This window comes from Rattus norvegicus, chromosome 9, assembly GCF_021556685.1.
Source record: "Rattus norvegicus strain SHRSP/BbbUtx chromosome 9, alternate assembly SHRSP_T2T, whole genome shotgun sequence".
Taxonomy (NCBI): domain Eukaryota; kingdom Metazoa; phylum Chordata; class Mammalia; order Rodentia; family Muridae; genus Rattus; species Rattus norvegicus.
Window position 1 is genome coordinate 72,174,003 of NC_141542.1, and position 21,979 is coordinate 72,195,981.

The following is a 21,979-nucleotide window of genomic DNA, read 5'->3' on the forward strand; positions in this document are numbered from 1 at the left end:
TCCTTGCTCACCCTACGACTTCCTGGATTGTTGAACTTGGAAGCTCTTTATCTATTTCCTTTGATAAAAAGCTTTAGTTTTTGTTTCTTACAGAAAGGGGAAGTAATTTAAAAGTTTTGGCCCAGTGGACTTCCCTTCTGATTATATTTGCAGCAATTTTGTCTAATGGAAGAAAAACGAGTATTAGTTAAACAACATCAAGATTACTTGGGAGAAAGGATTCTCCCTTCCAGAGAGGAGTGCCCCTCTGAAGGGAAGAGACTGCCACCTTTCCCATCCTGCTTTCCTTTCCTCCCCTCCCAGTAAGCAAACTCCAGCAAGATTAGGGTCATTTTGAGGAGAAAATACTGATTTGGTGGTATGACTCGAAGAGAAAACTTAGGTACATAAGACATCAGTCCACATGTAGAAAATCATATTGTTATTACTAAATCCAGCAGATTTCCAGCTGTCTGTAAGAGAATTAAATGCCACTCTCTTTGGTTTGTTACTTTCAGTGATAACATGAGGAAATTTCACATGTACTTTAAACATTTTTCTTTTTTTGCACAAATTTGGTAAACAACCAAGAGGCCCTTCAGTAATGAGTTGAATCTAACCATATAAGGGCCATTTGTGTTTAGGAGAAACAAATGTGGAATTTTGCTGCTTTGTGTCATGGAGAGATTGTGAGAACTAGGATTAAAGTGTGAAATATGGTCCTGGAGTCAGAAGCCTGGGAAGAGCACAGGCACATCAGGGAGGAGGCTGGGCTCCAGCACATCAGGGAGGAGCCAGGGCACAGCAGTTTAACATGAATCGAAGCCATATCTTGGAGTTCCTAATGAAGTGATCACTTTTGGCCATTTTGCCACATATCATGACACAAACATTTATTTTTAATTATGTGTACATGTGTGTGCTCATGTGCAGGTACATGTATCTGAGTGCAGATGCCCACAGAGGCCAGAAGCTGTACCGGCAGGCACTTGTGAGCTGCCCTGCATGGGGACTGACCTAGACCTGGCTCCTGGTCAGGAGCAGTCCACATCCTTTACTGTCGGGTCATCCCTCTTGCTCTCAAGACATTTTAGAAACACTGTCCTAACTTAAGATCACATTTCTTTTAGGGGACTAGAGATGCCTTGGTAGTTAAGATTAGTTATTACCCTTTGTATTTTAGACTGAAATAGGTTTTGAATCGCAGTCTGAGATTGGCATTAGAACACTGAGGAGCAGAGGAAAACAAGTATCTTAGCAAAATTGAGCTGTGCCTTCGACCTGGTTATTACAGACTTTCCCTGAACTAAAATACATTATATACAAGTTTCTGATTAATGAAGGAGAAACCTCTCTACTCATTCTCTGTATTATAAGATATCAATACAGATGATCATATCTGTTCCCCATACATACATACATACATACATACACATATCCTAAAGTTATATGTAGCATATTTATATATTGTGTTAATACATACACACATTAAGGCTAACATTCTGAATAAATTAAAATGAAGAATATACATTATACTTTCTTAAATAGCATTACATTTAATAAATTTGTATTTATTGGTTTTTGTGTGTATATGGTGTGTGTGTGAGTGTATGGGTGTGTGTATGTGTATACATGTGCTCACGTGCTACACTGTGCATGTTGATGTAAGAGGACTCCCATGGGACAATTACTTTATGTGGCTCTGGGTTTGAATACAGGTTCCGGCTTGTGGAGCATGCAGCTTTTCCTGTTGAGCCATCATGAGCCTCGAATGGGTTCTTTCTTTTTTAAAACACAAAACCTTTCACTGTAGAATATGCTAGATAAAAGCATCAGTCAGTAGAGCTGTGCAGATGAAAAGCAGAGGGGATCACAGCGCAGATCTCGTGTCTCTGTCCCTCAGATTAATAATCCATGACTCATGGCTTATTTTCCCCATTTGTTCCTCTTTTCACTGTCTGCTTTCCAAACTGTATGATTCCAAGCCAAATCGTTTAATTTCATCCATAAATTTTTTAGTATGTGGCTCTAAAAGGGAAAGACCCAATGGTCAACAGTTTCAAATGGTTCTTTAAATAACGTTTGTGTGAACTATGAGCATAGAGCTTCATATCAGGCACAATAAGCTGCAAATCTTCAGTCTCCATGTCTGTCTGTCTGGCTCACTTTCTAGAAAACACACTTTTGTTGCTCCAAGTTGGGTACATTTTGTTTATATGCAGTTCAGTTAAAATGTTAAAATGGCTCGATGTTTGTTTTTTCCCCCAGTGACTTGTTTTCCAGATGGAAAGTTGTGTCCACAGAGTGGTTGATCTTTGTTTTACATGGAAACATCATCTCTGCCCGCGTGACCTCTGGTGGCTTTTCAACTCTGCTTTTCTGCCTTGAAACCACCTCCTTTACTGTAGAATAGAAGATAAAAAACAGCATAAACTCATTTGAGGTTTAGGGCGGACCTGCTGCTCTTGTTAAGCTATAGATTAATTAGTGTTTTCTGATTAAGGGAGAGTGTGCAGTGGGCATTGTAGGATACTTTGAGGGGCTGCACTGTGATCCTTCCCCACATTTGTGTTGTCGTTGGCTCTGTACTATGTAGCACTCACTTGTGCTGGGTTAGAAGATTAGACCCAATCAGACTTTTAGGTTGATATGTAATATGTACATCCTAATGAATCTTTATAGGAATGAATCAAGTCAGAGTTGTTTAGGCTTGGAATGAGGTTGCTGTGTCAAACTGCCAGGGTTTTAATACCTGCTTCACCAGCTATTGGTCCCATTGTTTTAAGTCAAGTAAGTTTTCAAAGTCTCTGTTTCTATATATATACACACATATATATGTATATGTATATATACACATACACTTATATATACACACATAATAATAATATGTAGATAATAGGAACAACTAACTTTTATGTTTTGGGGTATAGATTAAGCTAAGATAAAAACAAACAAGAGTTATCATTAGTTTTAACTTAAATGCACTAAGATGTGAATTTTTTTAATGAATTTGTTTTCATGCTCTCAATGCTACAACATAATGGTTATTGGCTTCTGGATGTAAGTGAACATAATTAGAAGATTATAAGTACCAAAAAGCAAATTTGTTATTCTGAGGTATTTTGTGTAAACTTCATACATGTCAGACATGTGACTCAGTGTTTGTGGCACCAGGTCTCTAGAGCCACCTTCAGAGTCATGCCACAAGAGCCCATGTTAAATTTTGACTTTTCCAAAGTGGCTCTAGTTTCCCTTAGACCCCACTGGGAGTGGGAGTGGTTGAGTGTTCATTTAGGAAGCTCTTAAATGTGTCTGTACTCTTCAGACTGAGACACGTGTTACAGTAACAGCAGGCTCACCATCCTGGGTAGAGGAGCCGGACACGAAGGCCCATGAATCGCTGAAAAACAATATTCCAGATTTAAATACTGTGCGGAAGCAAAGAGCAGCTCACTCCTGCATGCAGAGGCCCAGCTCCATCTTCATAGAAGGACCCAAACTTAATTCGCAGATTCAGTTTTAAAGCCAAGAGAGAGGCACATTAGGAGGCGTAGGTGATCTGTATCTTGATTGGTGGGTCCTATCTCCGGGTTCTGGGTAATGCTATGGTTCAGACTAACCACTCTTGCTTCATGCCAAGGAGGGGTAGCTCTTGACCTCTTGACCGCAAGCTTGGCTAAGTGTCCTTTAACAAGCTGGGGAGGGGTCCCTTTTACATAAGCCTGTGCTTGTTCCTGTAACTGACTTGCCAGTTCTGGGAAGTAGAAACTCAGGCCTGGTCTCCTGAACTGCTAGTTTGCAGCCTGTCATGGAGTCAGTGTGTCTCAGGCCGATTCAATCCTTCTAACATTTCAGTAGAAAGCTTTTGTCCTCCTTGAGAAGGACAGCTCCTTTGTAATATTCTGCACTTGTGTCTCTGAGGACTAGGCTGCTTGGCTCCTACTAGCACATGGGGTTTGATGTCCTGGTCAAACCGAACCTGTGGTTAGGTTGGGTTTTCAGGGCTCGGCTGGCTCTGTGAGCTCCTAGGCTGTTCCAATCTTTTTGAGCTTGGCGCATGAGATACATTGCTGGGCCCAAGGGCCCAACAACTCAGAAGACAGTGGGACACAGAGAAACAAGGAAGCTAGTCCTGGGATGGGAACTGGAGAGACACCTGCCTGCCTCACACAGTTGCCAGACCGCATTCTGGGGCTCTGGGAACTTACAGCCTGTCACTCTCTAAGTGTACTGTGTTTTATTTTTATCAGGTTGGCATTTCACACCCCAGAGATGCTTAATGTGTCATTTGCAGAATTTGAGACATCAGATTACTCAGTCTCTTCTAGTCCATTTATAAAATGTACAGCAAGTCCTGTCTTGGCATTGCTTCCAAGAGAACACTCAAATTTTGCCCTCTCCTGTTTGTGAACTGCCTGGTGATCCTAATTTGGTGCTCTGTTCCTACATCTCCTCCTCTCCTGAGAGAACATGTTCTGTGGCACTTATACTTTATTAAATATGAGATTGTATGTATCTCCTTGTTTCTTGACATGAGCATGAGTTCAAGCATGCGTTATTTATATGAACTGGTCATAATTATCTCTCTCTGTCTTATTTCATTCTGCTGTAGCATCAAAGTAGTATTGATACCCTCCTATAAGAAGTCATGGAAATGGATAAGCTTTTATCTTTTTAATCACCATGTCAACATATCTCCTCTTATAAAATTTCTCCTCCTCCTCCTCCCCCTCCTCCTCCTCCTCCTCCTCCTCCTCCTCCTCCTCCTCCTCCTCCTCCTCATTATTAGACAGGGTCTCATTGAGTAGCCCTGGCCTGCCTACAACTCACAAAGATTTTTCTGTCTCTACCTACCAAGTGCTGAGATTAAATCTTAGATACTACTCTCTAGATACTGAGATAGCTTTAAATAAAGCTGAGTTTTTTCCCTCTAGAAAACCGATGTTCAGTGGAGGAAAAAGATAGCACCTAGGCACAGGTGGCCTAGAGCCAAGTGTGACACGTGCGTGAGAGGTGTGCATGTGGCTGTGGGTGTGCACGTAGGGTCTTCTTTCGTTCACCTAGACAGACGGTGCTGAAGAACAGGAGCAGGGCTGTGCAGGAACTAACCTGTTACTGCATAAGGCCATTTTCATATCTGGGATGCTTGAGGGCCAGGAGCACATTCTGTCCATCTGGCATTCTCTGAATACCTGCAGGTACTCAGCAGTAATTAATTCAAGGAGGCTGTCAAGGGAACAGTATAGTTTAGATTATTTTGCATTTCCTGTGGTAATTTCTGTTGGGGAAATAATTAAAAATAGACTTTGAGCCTTAATTAAGTAAAGTCTTTTGCTGGAGTGATCTGAGGGACTGCAGCGTTTCCTAATTATCCACTGCAATACTCTAGTCAGTCTTCGGCCCCAGGGAACAGCTGTGAAAATTCTTTCTAGGAGCAATGTTCTAGATTTTTGTGAGATTTTTCTCCTACCCTTCAGCTTTCATCCTACTGCCCGAAATAGTATCAGAATACCTGCTGGTTTGAGATTCATATCTTGCTCCATAATCTTTTTGTTTCATTTGGAGATAAGCTCTTACTGTGTGGCCCAGGTCGTCTTCAAACTCAAGATCTTCCTGTCTCAGCCTTTTGAGTACAGGAGTGTGCCACCAGGCCTGGGGTGCATGTTTTATATAGCTTGTTTCCTCAACTAAATTGAAAGTTTTAATCTAAGCACTTGGAATGGTGAGTAGCATATAGTTAGAGATCAATAAATATCGACTAGACAAATCAACCAGCTAATTAATCAATGTACAAAAAATTAATGGAAGAATGACATAGAATGCATAAAAATTCCAACATTCTTAACAAAAGAATGTTCTACAGTATAGCAAGAAGGAAAGATGAAATATGTCCCTATGTAAAATGGAGTAACAAACAAGAGGAAGCAGACAAATAATGATTGACATTCAGTCAGAGGAGCTTGGAGGTAATAAAATAAGTCTCAGTTGGGAAAATGAAGATAAAAACAAGGAAAAGAAACATGGCAGACCATTCATTGTTATCTATTTGAATGTATTGTTCTGTAGTGTAAACGAGCAGCAGTGTTTACTTGGAGGGCAGGGGATGTTGTGGTCTTAGCAGTGTATGAAGGAGAATTTCTCAGACCTGGCATCAAATTCAAAGATGCTGCACATCAACTGTGCATTTAGCTTTATTTTGGCTGTTAACACAACTTCTTACTCTCCTGTATTCTTATCCCTAAGCTTTAAATTTTTGTTCAAGTAATCCTTATTATTTACCGAGTGAAAGAGTTGACATATATAATGTATTTTTTTGGAAGTAGAGTTTTTATTTCTGACAAGAAATACATTTTTGGTCACAGTATTTGCTAAATTTGTAGGAGAAATTTAAAGCAGAGATCTTGTTACTTCTCTCAAAATGTCTTTATCTTTTATTTCTCCAGAGATTGTAAGCGTTTTAAGTCTACATTACCAAACTCTCTTGTTCAATGTGGACATTTGGAACATGTTTCTAAACTAGAGAAATAGAAAATGTGCACTTGGAGGTTGTACTTTGGGGAGACCGAGTCTGTGGTCAGCTGACAACAGTAACGAAGATGTGTGTTTCTCAACCATTTTTATGACAGGCACCGCACACAATGCAGGTTAGCTTTACCTACAGCAATCTAGAGTTGATCTCTAGAGACTTTGAATCAATTGTGTTGTCATTATTAGCCTGGGCTGAGTCCTTGTTATGTGTAAGACCTCAGAAAACCAAATTCGAGAAAGAAATAATTTCTGTGATATGGAGTAGATTTGTAATAAATCAATAGCATAAGAGTTGAGGAGATGCACAAGATAAAGGGCTCCTAGGAGAGAGTCAGAGGCATGAGGTGGTGAGTAGCATTCTGCTGATCTTGAATCTGATGAAAGCCTGTGGCCAGTATGAGGCAGAAGCATGGCGGTCATGTTCAGCTGACAGTACCATTGCAGATGAGGCGGAGGAAGTGAAGCCCAGGTAGAAAACTCACCACAGGAAAGAAGGGCAATTGTTATTTAGGAAAACAAAACTGGTGTGTGTGTGTGTGTGTGTGTGTGTGTTTGTGTGTGTGTGTGTGTTCGTGTGTGTGTGCGCGCGCGCGCACGCGCGTGTGTGTTTGTGTGTGTGTATGTGTTCGTGTGTTTGTGTGTGTGTTTGTGTGTGTGTTCGTGTGTGTATGTTCATGTGTGTGTGTGTTCATGTGTGTGTGTGTTCATGTGTGTGTGTGTGTTCATGTGTGTTCGTGTGTTTGTGTGTGTGTGTTTGTGTGTGTGTGTGTTCGTGTGTGTGTTCATGTGTGTGTGTTTATGTGTGTGTGTGTTCATGTGTGTGTGTGTGTGTTCATGTGTGTGTGTGTTCGTGTGTTTGTGTGTGTGTGTTCGTGTGTGTGTGTTCATGTGTGTGTGTTCATGTGTGTGTGTGTTCATGTGTGTGTGTGTGTGTTCGTGTGTTTGTGTGTGTGTTCGTGTGTGTGTGTTCGTGTGTGTGTGTTCATGTGTGTGTGTTCATGTGTGTGTGTTCATGTGTGTGTGTGTTCATGTGTGTGTGTGTGTTCATGTGTGTGTGTGTGTTCATGTGTGTGTGTGTGTGTGTGTTCATGTGTGTGTGTGTGTGAAGATTCAAAGCAATGTGTGGTAAAGGGGCAGAGTAGACCCTGTCATAGCCTCTGGCTCACTACAGAATGTGCAAGGTCATCTGCTGGGAAGGAGGTGGGTGAGAATTACCTTTAGGTCACTTATTTCAAGAATTTTACTTTAGAGGTATGTCTTGAAAGATTTAATGCCTCTGCCGTGTGTGACATTTTGGTACTAGAACTAGAACCCAGGTCCTTTAACTTTTACTTCAAGTGTTCTTTCTCAGAAAAAGTTACAATTCCCCAAAGATCTATATACCAAAAATAACTCTCAATGTAGGAAACTGATCTATGCACACGATAATACAGGCTATAAAAGAAATCAGATAAGTCCTTTAAACATCTGTTTTTAGGGGGAAAGGAGGTTTATTACTTCCAACTGAACCCTCCGCCCCCAGTAAATCAGCAGCAGAAGCACTGGATATCAAACAAGGACAAGGTTCTGGCTGCATTTCAGGAGATAGTGGGCACAGAGACTCAGCCTCTCCACGGTATTCACCACCACCATATTTGTGGGATTGATACCCAGATAACTGGTACCAAGAAAAAGAAAGGAATTCTGGGTCTTACAGTTTTGTGGCAGTCTTGGTATAGACTGTTTACAGGTAGATCAGTCAGTTCCTGGCTTTGATTAATTTGGTAGGTTTCAAACACTGCAAGTTAGACCTTCAAAAAAGTGTAGGTATTTCAGGCCAGCACATCACTAAAGGATCGGGTGGTGGCCTCAGCAATGGTAGGATCCACAGCTTGGAGGTCATTGTAGTGGCTGGTGGGCGGCAGATGCCAGCCTTCAGTGTGAGTGCAGCATTGGATCATTGATGAGATGATCACATGATGAGGTCATGTGACGGGAGCATGGGAGAGTACAGACTGGGAAAGCACAGGCTGAGAAACAAACTTGCATGGAGACTATATCCTGTTCTTTATTTCTGCCAGAAGTTCCCCAGGCAAGAGAGTGAACTTCCTGGACATGTCGTGGCTTTCCTTTGCATTCACTTGATTGCTAAGAGACTGAAATCCTCTTTGAGAGTTCAGTAACCCTTGGGTTAGTGCCTGTGGGAGTTTTGGGGGGTGAATGAACTTCTCTAACTCCGTATGAGTTCATCTATAGAAGGGGGATGTTGCAGGCTCCCCAGGTTTCTCAGCCAGAATGTCAGTTATGAGATTTAGTTTCAGAGGCAAACCGTAACATCCAGGCCAGGAGATGGCTGCTTCTGTCTTGTTTTATTGTTGATCTGAGTTTCTGAGGGAGGCTGTACCTTGTACAAAATACATGTCAAAAGCATGTTGATACGGTTTATGAGATTTTATAGGCTGTGTAACAGGTAACCGGATTAAAAGAGATTATGGAGAGTACCCAAAAGGAATTACCCAGTGGTAACATTTCAATACTACCACTTTCCCTTTTAATATTAGTTGCTTCGAGGAGAAACTGTAATAGTTTGTAGCACTAGTCTTATGACTTTTCTCAAATCACCAGATTAGTGACATCTCAGGACTTAATGGACCACAGGATCTTGGTTGCAATTTTAACACCAGATACCACTGGAGCCATAAAACAAACATCTTTGGACAATCACAGATCAGTGAGCTTACTTATGTTCTAGAAGGCCTTAGGGGACTAGAAAGATGGCTGAGCTGTTAAGAGCCCATGGTTCTTTTGCAGAGGACCGGGGTTCCCTTCCTAGCACTTATATGGAGGCTCACAACCACTTGTAATTCCAGTTCCAGGGAATCTGTGGCCCTCTTCTGACCTCTGTGGGCACCAAACCTTCTTCTGGTATACTTACATACATGGATGCAAAAACAATCGTATACACAAAATAAAAACAATAAGTCTTAAAACAAACAAACAAACACCTTAGGAAAGCAGTGAGTATTCGTGGGTATGGTGGTGCATGCCTGTAATTCTACCCACTGGGAGGCTAAGATCAGAAGATCATGGTAAATTGGAGGCCGGTCCTCTTGGCTACAGAGTGAATGTGAAGTCAACCTGGGCTACACTGACTCTGTCTCAATCCCTCCACCCCCAACTAACCAACGAACCAACTAAACAAACAAACAACCAAGATGCCACAGTTGTCTGATCCCGAGAAGAATCGCTGATACCACCTCATAATCCCTCGCAAGAGTCACAGACCCAACACCAGGCTTGAGCAGCCCTCCTTTGATTTGTTGGTCAGGTTCTTCAAGAGACTTCCAAAACAGTATAGGTTATTGATAGTCACCCAGTTGAGGTAAAAGGTAAGTCCGTGTTGCTGAAGGCAACCACACACGTTAGATATGAGGGACTGAGAAAGGCTCCCAAAGAAAAAAGCTGAGTTATGGCAGAGACTAGAAAGGTCACTTTTATTCAGTTGGTGATAAAAAGTAATTAGTTCTAATATTTGCATTAGATATGTAAATGTTAAGTATTAGTATGTGCACAATTTCTTGCTTCCTTGGTACACCAGACATTTTGGCATGTGGATTTTCAGGGCACAGCTGTGGGAACTCTTAGAAAGGATTTTGCCCTGTGCTAACCTGGAAGATCCATTCATCCCACTTCTATGTCTTCATTTGCTTGTCACTAAAGACAGAGTCAGTGTGACTGTACATAGTTCACTGTAGGTTTTCCTGTAGGGGCAGCGGAACCTTGGAGCTGCTTCATCTACTGTATGCTCACCTCGTCCCTGGGGGTCTGGTGAGAACTGGGGTTTTACTCTGGGAGGTTGGCACTGTCGTCTGACACCCCTCAGAGGCCTCTCAGAGTGTTTTCCAGGTGGTTACCCCACTATAAACTTTCCCAGTCCATCACTTCATAGTTTGGTTATTTAACTTAAAGTCTCCCTCTCTCGCCTCCCACCTCTCAGTGATTCAAGTTTGGCTACACATAGGAATCATCTGAGAGTGTTGAAACACATGGATGCTAGTGAATCCCACAGAGATTTGCGTTTAATTGGTCCTGAGTACTGCTTTGGTGTACCAAATTGTTTTATCATAATCTTTCTTCAGATAATGCTAATGTACAGCTATACCCAAGAGCCACTGCTTTACGAAATGGTCATCTTTAAACCCAGGACCCCATGGGAGGGCTATTGGACAATAAATGGGACCCTGAGGAGTGAGTACATTTGAGACTGGAATGTGGCAGTGAATTAGTTAAACTGCTTTGGCTCTTGGCGGGTTGCAGGCATGGCACTGGCCCAGGAGCTCTCTAGATTAGCAAAGGAGACATTAGCAAAGGAGGCACAGCAACACACACACACACACACACACACACACACACACACACACACACACACACACACCAGCTAATTTTGATATGCCTTGACTGATTTAATGGCTGGGCACTCCTAAACCTCCCCTGGCAACCACTCCCTTCTGGTATTCCTGAGTAACATCTTTTAAAATGTTTATTTCATCTCTGCTACCCCAGACCCAATCAGGCCACTTTCCTGGATTCTCACAGGCTGGTGGCGGGCCTTAGGTCTCGCCCCCTCACAATCTAAAAGTCCCGCCCCATCCCCATCTCCCTGCCCAGCCATTGGCTGTGTGGCAGTTCTTTATTAGCATTCGAAGGCAGCTGGGCGCAGGAACCCTCAGGGCTGGAAGCACCGCTTTTCGGAACCAAAACAAGACAAAACATTAGAACGAATTCCTAACCCAGGAAAAGAGAAGTGTGCGCGGGATGCCGCTCAGCTTCTGGTCTTGTGTTGATGGTTGAAGGTACCCTGCACTGAAATAGCCAGAGTAGACGATATGCTCAGGAGAAAACATTGGACATGAGAATTTGAGCAACACAGGACATCTATTTGGACACTATAATTATTAGTAAATGTTAGGAATGATCAAATATGGAATAGGGATTTATTCCCCTACTATTTAAAGTATGGATGAATCCCCACTGGGTACTTAATCGTTATTGTGTAAGTATTTTTTGCCGTGGAGAATGAGTGCCTAGCTTTGCATGCTGGCATAGTTTAGTTCCTTACAGGAAATGCAATCTGCTCTTAACCTCTGTCTGATGGTCCTTTCCCTGTACTAGAAGCTGTTCTTCAGTCCCCTGCTCCTACCATGTGGTGGCCTTCAAGCCTCGAGAGAAACTGACTCCCACGCTGCCTTTCTCAGGCTCCAGGCCCAGGTCTTCCTGGCACATCTTCCTACAGATCAGCTAGAAGTAAATGCTCATTTAATTTCCTCAGCTGGATCAGTTAAGAGGATAAGTATTTCTTGACCGTGTCTTCATTTAGTGACACTCGATACCTGAGGTTAGGACAGAAAAGATTACTATTCATTTGCCATGTAGAAAAGGCATTTTTTAATGAAACACTTCTTTAAATTTATATCCAACTTTAAAATACTAGATTTTAAAACAGAAAGTTTTAACCTAAAATTGTGTTGGGTTTTATTGAATAAGATATCCTTGTAATTATTTTAAGAAAATTTTCTCAATGCTGCTTTGTCAGAAAAATGAAGACAATGGTCATTTAAGACCATAAAATTATAAAAGGAAGTAAAATTACAGAAGAGTAAAATTATAGAAGATTCCAACAGCCAATGGCCAAACCCCAACCAACAGGAAACCTGTCAATCTTCGTATAGAAGAATGCTTTATTTTGAGGTGCTGGACATCAAACTCTGGCTTATTCATGCTGGGCAGGTGCTCTACCAAGGGGCTGCCCCCCACCCCTTGTCCATTTTTCAAGGAAATGGCAAGTATTCCCCACAGCGTTTATTCCAGAAGGTATGCACACATTTGCATAACTGGTCTGTCTCTTTTTTTCCTCTCAGAAACTGTTTTGAACTCAGAATGTGTTGTTTAGATCATGATTCATACGTCAGAGAACTGAGGAGTCTTGCTTTAGGTACTTGGCAGAGCCAAGGACTGTTTCCGTATATAGCTGCAGAAACCTTTGTTGCCCATTCTGGTTTGGGGAGATATTATTCAAAGTTCATTCCTGATTTTTTTTTTCCCTTCCGGAAGCAACAGCCGTGGGGACTGGAACTCCATGCTGGAGGAAGTAAAGCTTGCTGTGTGCCCGTGTCCTGAGCACCTGCTTAGTGTCCTCTGTCACCCCTCAATAGTGCTCACTCGCTCATCTGTGGGTGACAGTTAATTATCTCTTCTGGCCCACTTCCTCCTCTTGGTCCCTGGAACCCTCAGAACAACCTCTGCAAAGATGAATCTAGGCAGTGCCTAATTTCCTGAGTCATAGCCAGAGGCTCCCAGCTTCTCTGAGAAAGGGATCTGTTTACCTCAGAGTTCCCTCTCTGGGAGGGTATTGGCCTGGAATTTGGGAGAGTGACATTCTCTTGGGAAAAGTGCTGGTAGCAGTCAGCTTACACAGTTTCTGCTGTCTGCCTTTCCTAAGGGTCGTGTGATGTTGTAATTGTTGTTTGGGAAAAGGAGAAGTCCAGTTGCTGTCAGTTCTGGCTTTATACTTAAGACGGGTATTGTCACCTCAGCCACCAGTGTCCAGAAGTGACCTCGTCATGCCTGCTTTCTTCCTCTGTAGTTACTGTCTTTGTCGTTAGCTCATCTTCAAGTCAGGAGGGGCAGGCCTGTGCTTGACTCTCAGTGTTCTTCGGGATGTGGTGTTTTGTCTCATTAGATTTGCTCCTTTGGATTTGTTTTTGACACCTGTAAAATGGGGTTAGTGATGTTTATGGCTCAGGGTTGTAGATGAGGATTAAGTGGCTTGGGTGATGTAATATACACAAAGGGTTTAGCACATCTCCTCAGGAAGGCAAGTGCTTTTGATCACAACATCCTGGCCTTTAAGTGGCTCGATTCTGGGTTCTATCCTAGTTCAGACTGCAGCTTCAGAGGCCCAGCATTTATGCTTAGGAATCCTTGCCTTTGTCCTCCTTACCCTCCTCAGAGACTATTTTAACTTTGAAGTGGAACATATCCTTCTTGGGCAGCAATTAACAGAGATTCAAGAAATGCCAGCTTCCTCTCCAAAGGCTTTCCCAGTAACGCCTTCCATCCCATCGCTTCTCAGAGAGCTTGTTCGCTCGACTATAAGGTCAGTGTCGTTTGTAGCCTCTGATTTTTTCTTTTCTCACTGGCTCTAAGCAGACAGTTGGTTGAAGCCGATTCTTCACCCTGCCCTTCTTGGTTCCCACAGTTCTGCATGTTGAACTTCATTTCTGGAAATCTGGAAAAAAATTTTTTTTGCCTCTAATTCCCTTAAACTTGCATTCCAGGTTAATCCAGGATTATTTTTAAAAGAATTACTTATTTTTACGCGCATGAGTATTAGCCTGCATGGGTGTTTGTGAATCACATTCATGCCTGGTACCCGAGGAGAATCGAAGAGCGCGTCCGATACCCGGAACTGGAGTTATGGATGCTCGAGAGACAGCAGTTCTCTCTAGACCAGTTTCTCGCTGAACCTGGAACTAGGTTGGCAGCCAGTAGTTCCCAGTGATATTCCTGTCTCTGCCCAGCCCCCTCCCACAGCGCCAGAGTCACAGGTCTAAGCGAGCATTTGAACTCGGGTCCTCATGAGTCCGTAGTGAGTGCTCTCAGCTGCCGAACCATCTCCCCAACACCTACGATCCTATGGTGGGGATTTAAGTTTTTTCTCTTTTTTGAGACAGACTCTTACGTATTTCAGACAAGCTTCAATTTCCAATTTTCTTTCCTCCACTCCTGAAGGCTAGGGTTATAGGCATGCATCGCCATGCCTGGTGTATCGGTGCTGGAGAGTGAAACTAGGAGTCCATGAACGGTGGGCAAGCACTCAAATAACTGAGCTGTGTCCCCAGTGGGATCTATAATCTTTTAATACTGGCTTAGCAGTTTTACAAGAGGGAGATATTTGACAGGATGTTCCTATCCAGAGTCAAGATCTTGTCATTTATTAAAAAATAAGGACATGTTTTAGAAATGATAAAGGCTTACTATAAATCAGCACAGTGTGATATATTTTCTTTGCCTTTGCAAGATCATCCACTGGTCCCAGGCATCATAATTACTTTACAGGCAGGATGTGTGTGGGCGCTCCTCACTCTGAAGGATCCACATTTCTACTCTTATTTATTTGGTACCCTGCTTGGTGTGTATGAGATGCTTATTATGCTGAGCCCAGGGCCTGGATACTTTTAGAATCTAAGGTTGGCTGGATGATCGATGGTGAGATTTCAGAAAACTCAGTCACTTGCTCTGTGACCTGTGAGATAACCTGTGGCTTTGTCTCACGTTCCAACACTGGCTGCCCTTGAATCTCTGTAAAGCCCAGAGACCCGGGCAATGCATTCCTGCTTACATAGGAGGAAAGAGGAGAGAGATATGTGATTGATACATGCATGGTCAATACATGCATCTCTGTTCTTCTAGGCTTCTTTCTGAAGGCCAGGCCCCGTAGGCTTCATTAAAAATACATCTGAAGCTAGGCATAGGAGTGTGTCTGTAGTCCTAACTGTAGGAGGCTCATGTATGGTGGTGGCTTGAACTCAGGAGTGTGAGAGGATCCTGAAAAATACAGCAAGACCTCATCTCAAAACAAAAACAGAAGCAAAAAGATGTTTGTGCCAGGCTGTGGGTGTGGCCCAGGGAGTAAAGTGCTTGCTGTATGAGATTGGTGTCCTGAGTTCAGAACCCTAGAATATCCTAGTGTGTTCCTATTGGGAATGAGAGGTAGAATCATGAGAATGACTGACAGCTCACAGCAAGGTGATGAACACAGCAGTAAACCAGCAGCCAGACAGGACCTCAGACGAGATGGCAGATGAGGACCAGCACCTGAGGTTGTCCTCGGAGCTCCACAGATGTTCCTGTCCTTATCATAGCCTCCATGCATAAAAACCCAGAGACAAACATACCCTGCCCACCTATTAAAGGAAGGCTGTCTGTGGACAAATCACGGGATGCAGTCACTGCTCTGTCACAGCTAGTGCTCATTCCCTGGAATCCATCAATAAGGCAAACCTTTCCCTTTTTGCTACATCTTAGACTGTGGTTTGGGAAAGGTCATGAATGAGACAGGCGGGGTAAGTAGCACAAAGCAGAGAGTGCATCTCAGCTGCAGAGCAGGGAATGAATTATTCCCCACTGGGTGCCTTACCAGTCTTCTCTCCGGGTCACAGGCAGCTTTTTGTTACTAGGCAAAAATGTTCATGTGACACCACTTGCAAGATTTTCCTGTATATGTTAATCATCCTGGGTACTCTGAGCAGTTTGCCAAGTTAGTCCCATGTGCTAATGAGGCTGCTAATTTTATTCCACTTCAATGCAATTCAGCTGTGAAAAGGCTGCCTCATTGTTAAAGCCTTCTTAGCATAAAGGGCAAATAACAGTAGCACAAAGGTGTATACGTCCGTGTGTGTGTGTGTGTGTGTGTGTGTGTGTGTGTGTGTGTATGTATATGTATGTATATATGTATATATGTATATGTGTATATGTGTATGTGTGTGTATGTGTATACATCACAACCTGAGCAAAGCCACTTTGGTGTTACATAGGACTACTGAGTTCTTTCTGGTAGATAACATTTATGTATGGATTAGCAAAAGTTATAGTCACTACCAAGTTATATTGACTTCAAGCCTGACCAAATTCCATATATAAACAGTTATAAAAAGACATTTTTATATAAACACTTACTAGACAGTTATCTTTATAGAATGCGTTTAAGTTGATCAGAGCAGAAATATTTTGTTCACACATTCCCTGAAAACTTTACTTGAAGTGGGTGAGACAATGATCTTCTAGGGGTGGGTTGTGATTGGCTAGACCTGTGCAGGCCTGGATGAGGTATTGTTTGAGATCAACTTTGGACCCCATGGTAGTATCAGAACTCCCGTACTCTTCATCTAAGGGGGAAAGGGACTCTGTAATTTTTATAAAGTTAATTCATCTGCCTTGAATAAAGCTAATTTGTCTGATGACAGTCAGTCTTTAGCACCCACTATTCCAATTAGCAGGCTGCTAAGCTAGTTTCACTAACAATACTAATTTATTTCTGACGGCCATTATGCTAAGTTGTGGCTACAGACATGGAGTGTTGGAGTTTCTGCTGTAGCTGGTGATAGTGTGGCTTTCTGATTAAAGTCTGTTCTCCATTTTGGGAGAGTGAATGCCCAGTGAGCGTAACTGGACTTTAGTGTGGCTTCATAACGTTGAGACAGTCAAGAGTAAATCATAGACATCATGGCATAGGGCAGAAAGCAAAAGCAAAAAGCAAATACCAAGTAAGTATCTCATTTATTCGTTAGTAGAAATACATAGACACTGTTTTTTATCTTTCTTTTTTCAGGGGTGTGTACATGTTTTTGTATGCATGTTTGTGCTCTTACGTATAGTTCTTGTTCTCCCCCCCCCTGTGTGTGTGTGTGTGTGTGTGTGTGTGTGTGTGTGTATGTGGTCAACTTTAGGTGATTTTCTCTGTTGCTTTCCAGCTTATTTTTGAGTCAGGTCTCTTCCTGAAGGCGGAGCTTGCTATTGGCTATGCTGGATGATCAGTGAGTCTCCAGGATCAGCTGTCACCAAGCCTTACCCAGAGCTGGGGTTATGGGTATGGGCATCTTTATGTTGGTGTTAGAGATCCAAACTTGGGCCATCATCCTTGTGCAATGAGGACTTTAGCCACTGGGTATATGCCTAGCCCTCATCATATGCTTATGTTAAGACCCCCACCACACAAAGCAGCTTTACATGAGTCTCAGGATGATTTATAAAATTAATTACCTCAATAAACACTCGTTGAGTCTCAGTGGCACACAGGGGATAGATACAGAGATTCGAGAACACAATTTCTAGTCCACTTGGATTGATTGAGATGGGTCATAAAGCAAAGTTGTTGTCGCACAGTGGTAGGTGGTGCTTGCTTCATGGCGGTGGCAGCCCCTGGAAGAGAGGCCTGACAGGAGTGACACAGTGGCTAAGCTGCTCATTCCCTCCTAGGCTAATTTGGAACATGACTCACATCACTGGAATCAGGGGTTCGATAAAAGAACATTTGTTTAAAATGGGACTAGGAACTCTTCTAAAGAAGCCAAAATACCATTTAGAGAGTTCTAGAGAACCCTGACTCTTGTTCTGGCCGGGTGCCCTAGGGAGTTTGCTGTGAGGTAAGAACTGGCCTCTTCCAGATGACAGTCAGTTGATTAATGAAGTTAGCACTGTGGAGGAGTTTGCCTAAAACTTGCCTGTCTGTGGTGTTTGGGTTTTTGAAGCCTTTGAAATACTGCTTCACCCGCTTTAAATTACTCCCAAGGATCAATCAGTGAAAAAAGTGTTGGTCGGATCAATAATGTAGAGTTTGGGATTTGCCTGTAAGCAGGTCCATTAGGAATTCCATGAGGAAGCCATGTGTCAGACACGAAAAGGCCAGAAGATGCATGTTTTAGTTAGGGTTTGTACTGCTGTGATTAAACACCATGAACCAAAAGCATCTTGGGGAGAATGGTTTATTCCTCTCCTTAAACCTCTCACACCATACTTCATCATTACAGGAAGTCAGGAAACAACTCCCGGCAGGAACCGGGAGGCAGGAGCAGATGCAGAGGCATGGACCAGTGCTGCTTCCTGGCTTGCTCCTCATGGCTTGCTCTGCCTCCTTTCCTTTAGCTCTCAGGACAAGCAAGCCCAGGAGTAGCCGTGACCACAGTGATCTGGACCCTATGCCTCAATTGTCGATCAAGAAAATCTACCACAGGCTTTCCTGCAAGCCAGTCTGGCAGCGGCCTTTTCCCAAGTGAGGGTACATCTTCCACAGTGATTCAATGATTTTGTCAAGGTGACACAAAACTAGCCAACACAGAGTGTTCTTTTGAACAGGTTTTTACCCAAATACAAAGCATTAGCTTCAAAAACAATATTGAAAACACCCAACTCCTGCTGTCAGCTGGACCTGTAGGTCCTAGCCCTGGAGCTAGGAGCTGAGCACATGGAGGTGGAGTTTTTCTCCATGGTACCTGCTCTTTTGTCCCTCTGTGGAGGGCTGGTCCAGCCTCAGTAGAGACCTCAGGTGCCTGATGGTGATGTGCAGGTAGCGTTATTCATTCCCCAAGGCACTGATCCTCGGTTTGTGTCTCATGAGGTGATGTTTTCTATCTCAAGGCTCTGGTTCAAGTGCTGGAGGCTTTGGTCATAGGGAGACTATAAGACAGTGAGGACTCTTTTTTTTTTTAAATCAAGGCACTCCCTAAATATCTTAATTGCTAGAGATTTTCCCCAGCCCCTGGAGCTGCAAATTTCCATTCATTCTCCTGGCTCTCTGGGCCTCTGTCTTGTGTCTTCCCATACCTGATCCTGCCCCTCCTCTCCCCTCTCCCACCTAGGTTCCTTCCCCACTCTGCTTCCCATCACTGTTTTATTCCCCTTCTAAGTGAGTTCAAGCATCCTTGTTTGGGCCTTTCCTCTTGTTTAGCTTCTTATGGTTAATATCCACTTATGAGTGAGTACATCCAGCCATGTCCTTTTGGGTCAGAATATTTTCTAATTCCATTCATTTGCCTGCAAAATTCATAATGTCCTTGTTTCTAATAGCTGAATAGTATTCCATTGTGTAAATGAACCACATTTCCTGTGGCCCATTTTTCAGTTGAAGGACATTTGGGTTGTTTCCAGTGTCTGGCCCTTACAAATAAGGCTGCTATGAGCATAGTGGAGCAGGTGTTCTTGTAGTATAATGGGGCATCTTTTGGGTAAATGCCCAGGAGAGGTATAGCTGGGTAGTCAGGTAGAACTATTTCCAGTTTTCTGAGAAATTACCAGATTGATTCCCAGAGTTTGCACTTCCACCAGTAATGGAGGAGTGTTCCTCTTTCTTCACATCCTCATCAGTATGTGCTGTCACCTAAGTTTTGATCTTAGCCATTCTGATTGGTATAAGGTAGAATCTCAGGTTTGTTTTGATTTGTATTTTCCTGATGACTAGGATGTTGCACCTTTCTTAAAGTGGTTCCTGGCCATTCCAGATTCTTAGATGGGGTTGGCTCATAGGAATCAGAGAGAGTGCCTTTAGCCAAGATGCCTAACAGTGGGGACATGGAACCTGGAGAGGCCACCTCCTGTAGCCGGGCAGGACCCCCAGTGGACCGGTAAGTACATCAACCTACCTACAAACCCTCTACCTAAAATTTGTCCTGTTTAGAGAAATTCAGGGACAAATTTGGAGCAGAGACTGAAGGAATACTGGTCCAACTTGAGACCTATTCCATGGGCAAGCACTGGTCCCTGACACTATTACTGATACTCTGTTATGCTTGCAGACAGGAGCCTAGCATAACTGTCTTCTGAGAGGTTTCACTCAGCAGCTGACTGAAACAGATGCAGGTACTCACCAACAAACATTGGACAGAGGTTGGGGACACTTATGGAAGAGTTAGGGGAAGGGTTCAAGGCCCTGATAGGGATGGGAGCCTCACAGGAAGGTGAACAGTATCAACTAACCTGGACCCCTAAGAGATCTCAGAGACTGAGCCACCAACCAGAGTGTACACAGATTAGACTGAGGCCAGGGGCACATGTGTGGGAGATGTGTGGCTCAGACTCCATGTGGGTCCCCTAACATCTGGAGTGGAGGCTCTCCCTAAAGCTGTAGTCTGACTGGTATCTGTTTTCCAGCAGGGCTACCATGTCTGGCCATAGTGAGAGAGGATGACAGTAATCTTATGGAGACTTGATATGCCAGGGTGGGGGAAACCCAGGGGGGCACCTTCTTAGAGGAGAAGGAGAACGGGGATTGGAGGAAGGGACTCTGCCAGGAGGGCACTAGGAAGGGGACAATAAAAAAAAACAACTTAGTTGCTGTGACTTCTAGAGTGATCAGAACTCTTACCACTAGCAATGGGAGACTTTTCTAAATCACCAGGAAACAATGCATCAGCTCTGGATGCCATAGTTGACAGCACCATGGACACAGAACTGTGGATGTACATGGTATAAGGCTGCTGTGACTTAGAGATGACCACATCTCCCTTGGTCGGGCGAACACGGCCTACTCCTCTGTACTCTGGTCAGTGCTAGTGCATTTTTGTCCAAGATGACATTATTTCTACTCGTGAGTCATTTGTGGCACATAAGTGTCGTTCCATTGCTGGTTCACAGATAGTGATGATCTCCGCCCTCTCTGCCCATTTCCAAAATGACTAATTTGTATCTGAGATGAAGGTTTGTTTTTTATCTTTTTGGAACTGAGAAGAAATAGAGGTTATTTCTAGCTTTTAGCTTTCTGGTTTCCAGGCAGTATGGATGTTCTATACTGAGTGAGACCACAGGCTTTGGACTCTTAACTGTGTTCTACATTTGGTTGCTAACTATAAACATTGGCTATTTTCTTAGCATTACCTAAGTGTCAGGGTCCTCGTTTATAAGAATTATTGGCTGTACCTAACTTTAGAGGAGTTCTGAGTAAATGAAAGAATCCATGAGGCATGCACAGTGTACACAGCAGCACACAGTCAGCCCTCAGTAACTGTGGCATGGCTAGCTATGTTCAATATCACTGTCACTGTATCACACAGTCAGCCCTCAGTATCTGTTGGCATGACTGTGATCATCATCACTGTCACTGTATCACACAGTCAGACCTCAGTAACTGTTGGCATGACTGTGATCATCATCACTGTCACCATAGCACACAGTCAGCCCTCAGTAACTGTTGGCATGACTGTGATCATCATCACTGTCACCATAGCACACAGTCAGCCCTCAGTATCTGTTGGCATGACTGTGATCATCATCACTGTCACCATAGCACACAGTCAGCCCTCAGTAACTGTTGGCATGACTGTGATCATCATCACTGTCACCATAGCACACAGTCAGCCCTCAGTAACTGTTGGCATGACTGTGATCATCATCACTGTCACCATAGCGCACAGTCAGCCCTCAGTAACTGTTGGCATGACTGTGATCATCATCACTGTTACCATAGCACACAGTCAGCACTCAGTAACTGTTGGTATAATTGTGATCCACATCACTTTCACCACTGGCAACAACTCAAAAAGCACAACGCAATTGTTAAGTGTGCTGCCTTTAGAGAAGTGTTGCTTGAATAGTAGTGTATGAACCGGCCCAAAATAAGAGTGAAGAGGAAATTAAATGTCTGTCAGTGCTTGTGAAAGAATTTACTCCACAGAATACATTTAGCCTTTACATTTAAATAATGGATAAGAAGAAAAGCCTGGACTTTCACTCCACAAGAGAAGAATCTCTCTCCATTCACTCCTCTCCTCTCTTCTCCTTCTTCTTCCCCTCATGTGTGTGTGTGTGTGTGTGTGTGTGTGTGTGTGTGTGTGTGTATGTATGTATGTATATATATAATATATATATAAAATTTGTTTCCTCCTCCTCCTCCTCTTCCTCCTCCTCCTCCTCTTCCTCCTCCTCTTCTTCTTCTTCTTCTTCT

General features: G+C 43.2%; 1 protein-coding gene across 1 annotated transcript in view; it reads left to right on the top strand.

Moving 5' to 3' along the window:
- The window catches only part of Plcl1 (phospholipase C-like 1), a 337,263-nt gene that overhangs the window by 101,186 nt on the left and 214,098 nt on the right, over positions 1 to 21,979 (top strand).